The 7363-nt window shown below is 47.8% G+C and overlaps 1 long non-coding RNA gene across 1 annotated transcript; it reads right to left on the minus strand.

Annotated features, from left to right (window-relative positions):
- Positions 1–4492: 4492 nt before the first annotated feature.
- LOC138430913 (uncharacterized) lies at positions 4493–6740 on the minus strand. The gene is made up of 3 exons (XR_011253447.1): positions 5334–6740; positions 5075–5230; positions 4493–4970 (listed from the first exon to the last, which is right to left on the minus strand). It is a non-coding gene; the product is annotated as an uncharacterized lncRNA (long non-coding RNA).
- Positions 6741–7363: the final 623 nt, after the last annotated feature.

Here is a 7363-nt window from a genome sequence, read left to right on the forward strand (position 1 = left end):
CCTTGGGATAATTCTAAAAGTGGAAAGGGAGCTTCTATTAGTAATGATTCAGGGACCACACAGGGGTAGCTAGCCTGGCATGGTCCCGGGCAGATATGGACCCCCAGTCCCCTCAACTCCCCCTGGAGGATGTTAGAAGGAAAGCGTGGCATTAACCCCAGGGGGACCTCATCCCAGCGTGCCAGGCCCAGGCCACTGCCTGCCCGCCGGCAGCACAGATGATGCCGCCCACCAAGACAGAGGAGCCGGGCGTTCCTCGGTTACTCAGACAGCCCTGGATTCAGGGTGGATCTCTTTGAAAAGGCCGGAAAAGGTATCTTCATGTCATAACTGGTTAAACTCTCCATCTCAAGCATGTCTTTCTCAACCAGTCTGCCACAAGGTGGGAAATTCCCATGGCGCTTCCTTTTTCGAGTTCATGCATCACAGATTCTTATAAAAATGTGAAAGCAAAAATTACCCTTGAAAAGTGACAGCTTATTCAGCGATTAAACCATAACTTCTGTGGGCTAATTAGGAAAAACCATTGACTGAGCACCAACTACGTGTTTTATATACATTGTCTCATTGGACTTTTCACAATGAACCTAGTAGGATAAATAATACTACCTCCATTTTCCACAGCAGGAAGCTAGCACTCAAAGCAGTTCTGGGCCTTTTCAGGGCCACACAGCTGAAAGGCGGGGCCAGAATTCTCAGGGGGGTTCCTTGACTCTGACACTGAGTTTTTTCTGCTCTGCTGTCTACGTCCTTTCTCCCTTCTGTTAGCTACAAATTGGAGCTTGCCAAGGGCATTTGCCCTCTGCCTCTGCTGAGATTGAACCCTGAGCTGCTGCAGCTGCTGACCTTCGACACCCCCTGAGGGGAAGTCAGGGTGGAGAGTGAGGCACCCTGTGCCTGAGGGAAACTGGTGGGACAGGTCTTTAGATGTTTAGATATTTTCAGGAACTGATTTCCTGATCCCAGTCCTTGCATCTCTTCATACCTAGAAAAGCACTAAATCCCTTCATGGTGACATCAGCTCCTTGTGACTAGCAGAAAACCTTTCTGCTAGTAAGTAAGCTCTTGATTGCACTGAAATCCTATATACCGACCTTCCCCTGCAACCTCTTTGGAGCAGACTGTCAGAGCTTTCTGAGGTGCTGTCTCCCAGGCTGCAGTCCTTGTTTTGCCCCCAATAAAGCTTAACTTACGACTCTCACAGTGTGCACCTTTTTAGTTGACATTTCCTTCTTTTTAAAAATTGTATTTATTTTTTAATTGGAATATAGTTGACTTACAACATTGTGTTAAGTTTCAGGTGTACAGCATAGCAACTCAGAATATATATTTATATACATTTATATTTATATAAATATATTTTATATTAATTAATATAATTAATGTACAATATATTGGCTAATAATTACTTTATTAATATACTATGTGTTAATGCATATTCTTTTCAGATTCATTTTCCTCGTAGATTATCACCGAATTCTGAGCCGAGCTCCCTGTACGATGCCGCAGGTAGGTCCTTGTTGATTGTCCATTTTATACACAGCAGAGTGTATCCGTTCATCCCTAATTTATCCCTCGTCCCCTTTCCCTTCTGTTAACCGTAAGTTTGTTTTCTGTGTCTGTGAGGCTGTTTCTGTTTTGTAAATAAGTTCATTGGTACCGTTTTTTTAGATCCCGCCTAAAAGTGACATATTTCATTTGTCTTTCTGTGTCTGGCTTACTTCACTAAGTACGATCATCTCTAGGTCCATTCATGTTGCTGAAAATGGCATTATTTTCTTTCCCTTCTTCCTTAACGAGGTTTTGTATGTTTACCCAGCTTGCAAATGTTTTCCGTGTTTTTCAGATGCAGCGTTTCATAACAGATAAGGACTGAGAGGAGAGGCAGAGAACCGAATGGAATGGGCTGGGTGTGGGAGATGGGAGGACTTGATTCTGGCTCTGCCTGGTGGTGGCCTGGCGTTTCCAGCGCTGTGTGTCCTAGTCCTTCATTCCAACTCTGTTGGTTGATAGTGACAGGCAGATACCACCCACATTTCCCTTGTATCTCAGCAGGCGAATATCTTATAGTTAATGGTTTTAATGTTATTTGGGTAAAAGGAATGCAGAGTATGCATCAGTCACTAACATTGCTTCACTTTCTAAAGCTGGACAGGATTGCTTATTTTTTTCTTATGTCAATGCTCTAGTGAAAAAATGTATTTGATTTAAGCAAAAAAGATCACTCTAACACATTTTCAAAGTTACAGGTGCTGATAGTAAAGTGTTAGGGTGGAAATCAAAACAGATACCTGGAAATCAAAATAAGGGTTTTTCTTGAGCAAAATATGGGCTTTTCTGTATTCTGCAGTAAGGCAAATCTCTTATTATCCCACTTGTTATATCTAGAACAAAATCTCCAAATGCTTCTGACATACATTATTAGTTCTGTATTTTTTTTTACTTACTTAGGTTTTAAACCTTTCAACTTATGTCCTGTGAAGAAATTTATATTTAAAGTTCTTGCTCATGGATAGGGAGCTTTTTTTTTTTTTTAAAGAAGCTGCTTATTGAAAAGGTGGTTTCACTCTGCTCATTCTTCAGGGACCACATTGAAAGAGACAAAGTTCAGCTTTCAAATGGAGTCAGAGCAAACATTCTAGGTGTTTTAGAATGTTTAGTAATAATAGTTCCTGGCAGAGACAAATGACGCCAACTGTGAGCTGTCCTTTCCTATGTCTTGGCAGAAACACTGGCAATTCCACATCCACTCTCAGGCCCCTGGCATTCCAGTATAAAACTGCTGGGGTGACTGGCACTCTGGAAATGTCCAGCCCTGCTTGCTGGGGAGGCAGGATGGAAGGCAGGCAGGCAAGTGGGGACCAAGGGAGAGGAGCGGGGAGAGGAGCAGGGAAATATTTCCTGGAAGGCTCTGTCGTTTCTTAGAAGCTCTTTGGCTGCAGGGGGTCTTCGTTGCTGGGCCCGGCTTTCTCTCCTTGTGGTGAGCAGAGGCTACTCTTCGCTGGGATCTTCCAGGACCAGGGATCAAACCCGTGTCCCCTCCATTGGCAGGTGGATTCTTGTCTGCTGAGCCCGCATGGGAGCCCCACCAACTGTCACTTCTAATGACTGATGAGGCCTGGAGATATGAAGCCCAGACCAGATTTGACTGGAAGTCGAAGCCAGCCCTATCCCCCTGCACCTGCCCAGCGGCACGGCCCATCCCTCCACGCTGCTCCCCGAGCTTCCTGCTCCCCGGGTGCCTTCCCCAGCAGCAGGCTGTGAGGAGGGAAACTCTGGTCAGTCATTTGTTTCTGGGTGTTTCAGCAGTTCTTGAATCTTCCAGTGAAGGAAAGGCTAAAATGAATCAGTTATTTGGCTGATAACCTGAATTAGTTATGTGGCTTATCCCCGGCTTCCGTGTACACTGTTTGTTATTCCTTAGGTGGGCTATTGTGAGTTGGAAGGAAGTTTCCCAACGTTAAATGACTTGAGGCAAGTGGGACCTGGTTCAGATAAGAGAAGGCTGGTGTAAGAAAAGGAAATGAGGGGACAGGTATCTGAGCTAGGACCTGCTGGACAAACTCTCATGAAGGCAAGGAGTTCACGGCAGAGTTGCACCAGATCTCACCATTTCTACCTCGTTTGTGTTCATTTCTTGGCTTTGGTCTTTTAACTGTTGGCGGCTATCAGACAGAGGTAAGAGATGAGGCAGATAAGGGCTTACATTTTTTTTTTTTAATTGGAGTATAGTGGCTTTACAATGTTGTGTTATTTTCTGCTGTACAGCAAAGTGAACCAGCTATACATATACATATTTCTCCCCTTTCTTTCTGGATTTCCTTCCCATTTAGGCCACTGCTGAGCGCTGAGTAGAGGTCCCTGTGCAGCGCAGGAGGTTCTTCACGCAGAGTCGCGTGTGTGCCAACCCCCATCTCCCGGTTCATCCTCCCCCTTTTCCCCCTCGGTGTCTATAACATGGTTCTCTCTTTCTGTGTTTCTGTTTCTGAAAGCTTAAATTTAAGATCTCTGAGTTTTAAAGCATTCTTTTCTCTCCAAAGAAAAGCAGTCTACCAAAATCTGTCTGTTGAGTACTGGATTTTAGTGAAGAGGTGAAGTGAAGTGAAAGTTGCTCAGTCATGTCCGGCTCTTTACGACTCCACGGACTATACAGTCCATGGAATTCTCCAGGCCAGGACACTGGAGTGGGCAGCCTTTCCCTTCTCCAGCAGATCCTCCTGACCAGGAATCAAGCCAAGGAGACGTGCATTGCAGGCAGATTCTTCACCAACTGAGCCGTCAGGATTAGTGCAACTATAGTGTTAATTGAGGATTCAGTTTCCCATTTTTGTAAAAAGTGGAGCTTCATCTCTGTAACTCTGCAGTTTTATCAGGGTGTGTGTGTATGCTTAATTCTTATCAAGGTTGTAGGCTAGGGTGGGTCATGTGTTCAAAGGTGGGACAAATTAAGCCTTTCTTCTCAGTATCAACTGAAAAAAAAATACACCGCCTAGAAGTTGAGAATCATGGTTTATTCCATGGACTTTGTGAGGGTTTAAGCCCGGGATGTGGCTTCCCAGATGGCGCTGAATCACTGCTCTGGAGAGGTAAGGGAGGAGCTAAGACATATACAAGTTCTGCAACAAAAATCAGGTAATCGGAGTATCGAAAGATTTTGCTGTTGTTCAGTTGCTAAGTCGTGTCCAACTCTTTGCAACAACATGGACTGCAGCACACCAGGCTTCCTCGTCCTTCACCATCTCCCGGAGTTTGCTCAAACTCACGTCCATTGAGTTGACAATGCTATCTAACCATCTCATCCTCTGCCTGTCCCTTCTCCTTTTGTCTTCCATCTTTCCCAGCATCAGGGACTTTTCCAAGAGTGGGCTCTTCACAGCAGGTAGCCAAAGTATTGGAGCTTCAGCTTCAGCATCAGTCCTTCCAATGAATATTCAGGGTTGATTTCCTTTAGGACTGATTACAAAAGATTTCTGTCAAAGAAAACCAGATAACCCAAGTTAATGAAGTCAGAGCTTTTCTAGCTCTGGAAAGATGCAAGAGTCTGGGCTCACAGAAATCACCCTTTGATATGCACCTTAGCTGTCTGGGGCCAGAATCCTGTCCCTCTTTGTCATGAATCCCCTCAGGGTGCTCAGAGTCGGGGAGAGGGGGCGGGCAACCGCAGTGGCTATGGGTTTGAGGGCGGCAACATCTTTTGTCCGCATCACCCTCAACTTGCTGCCCCTGGAAACTTGAAAAAACAAACAAAAGATTAGGAATCTGGGTGAATGGCAAAGCCACAAGGTTCTGCTATCTGCCTTTCTTCCCCTCCAGCTATCACCATGACTACGCACATCCAAACAGCGTGGCCAGGCTCAGAACTGTGATCCTCCCCTTCTGGTTCTCCTCACGGTTTTCGACATGAAGTCCTTGGCATCAGAGCAGCCAGCCTTTGTCCGAAGCCCCAGGTATAGGTGCACACTGACCGCGTGAGACGGTGGCTCCTGGCGTTGGGGAAGGCGGCATGGGGTCCTCGGGAGACTAGGGTTTCCCTAGTCCGGAGTGATGGGTAGGGAGGAGGAGGAGGGTGTGGTGAGAAGAGGGTAGGGGCCTCTGCACCTGGGGCCCGACGGGACCTGTGTGTACTCCGAGGGCAGCGAGCAAGGCCCCTTCCCTTCACCTCCAGTTCCAGCTGTGAATGCACTCTCAGCCGGTAAATCGTGGGAAACCAACACAGCTCACTTTATAAAGTCAAAGCATGTCAGCCGCTCAGTTGTGTCCGACTCTTTGCTACATCATGGAGTAGAGTCCGCCAGGCTCCCCATCCACGGAATTCTCCAGACAAGAACACTGGAGGGGGTAGCCATTCCCTCCTCCAGAGGTCTTCCCAATCCAGAGATGGAACCCTGGTCTCCCGCATTGCAGGAAGATTCTTTACCATCTGAGCCACCAGGGAAGCCCCAATTTATAGACGATTCACTAATCTCTGATTTAAGTTTCCACTTTCCCTAGCGTGCTGAAACCTGAACCTGAATCAGTTTTGGCCTTCCTGAGGGCCACAGGCAGCCTGCAAGGCGAAGTAGGGGGCTTCCAGGGGCCACCTCCCCTGGGTCAACCTCAGGGCACAGAGCTGTACCCCAGCAACCCAGGTCCTGTGCTGGGCAGGGGAAGCTCGATCTGCCATGTCTGTGACATGTCAAGGGCGCGAACCTCAGAGACACGCTAGAGGACCCCCCCAAGTCTGACCCCCTGTGTGGGCCCCAGGGAAGGCGGAGCCCACCCCGCTCGGGTCTCACAGGCCTCTTCGGGCTCCTGCTAGGAGGCGGGCCGGCGGCTCCTCGCTCCAGCGCCCCCGCCCCCAGATCTCTGCTGTTTCCAGCTGCAGGAATTTCCTTTCCTCAAGGATCAGCTGGAACATGTCGCTCCTACAGACGTTTCGCTGGCTCCTGGAGGTGAAGCAGGGAATGCTCCTGCTCTGGGTCACCGCCCTCTGCTGCGGGCCAGGAGCTGGTGCTGGGGGTGCAGGGAAGCCCGGACTGCCCCCACGATGAGGGCAGGGAAGCTCGGACTAGGAACGGGTAAAGAGGACCCCTCAGAAAGGCTCCCCCGCTCCCCCGTGCTGAAACTCACTGATTTCCTTCTGCTCCAAGGGCTGAGGGCCCAGGAACCTGGGACTGCGTCTGCATCTCTGCACGTATCCTTGGTGAATTTCAGACGAAGGAAACCGGGGTCTGGTGCCATATACGGAAAACCCTGAATCCCAGAGGGCTCCCGACCGGAGGGGCAGTTCGGGGGAGGAAGGGATGGAGCGGGGGAGGGAGCCCCACGTGGGGAGGGGTCATCGGAAGCAGCATGAATCTGCATCTAATAAGCGCTCCTGATCATTTTTCATGAGCTTGGTGACAGTTTTATTACATGGAGGATAGGAAATTCCAGTGGGACGCCAGCTCTCCAGAGGAGAGGTCCCAGAATTGTCCACTGAAAACCAAGCGAGTGAATGAGTGGGAATGGGCTCCAATCCAGTCCTTTAAGACCCGTGAGCAGCAGCAGCATTCACTTGTATTCCTTAGGTAGTTGGGTCAGCAGGATCACAGTTCTCTGCATCTACTTAAATATAAACCACAGTGAGACAGAATCAACCCCAAATTAAAACTGAGCGACTAAATATAACTCAGATACCAAGTATCTTTGCTTTCATCTGGGAAGACAGCCAAATGACACATGTTTGGATTTATTTATTTTTTTTAAGGGGAAACAAATTAATTACTTGGTAAATATAGTTTGCTAGGCCAGATTGCTCGGAACGTGAGAGAAAAAGGATAAAGAATGGTTGCTAGTGATTCCAGCAAAGTCTATTATTTAAAAGCTGGTTACTTTCACACAA

This window comes from Ovis canadensis, chromosome 26 (genome assembly GCF_042477335.2).
Source record: "Ovis canadensis isolate MfBH-ARS-UI-01 breed Bighorn chromosome 26, ARS-UI_OviCan_v2, whole genome shotgun sequence".
Classification (NCBI taxonomy): Eukaryota; Metazoa; Chordata; class Mammalia; order Artiodactyla; family Bovidae; genus Ovis; species Ovis canadensis.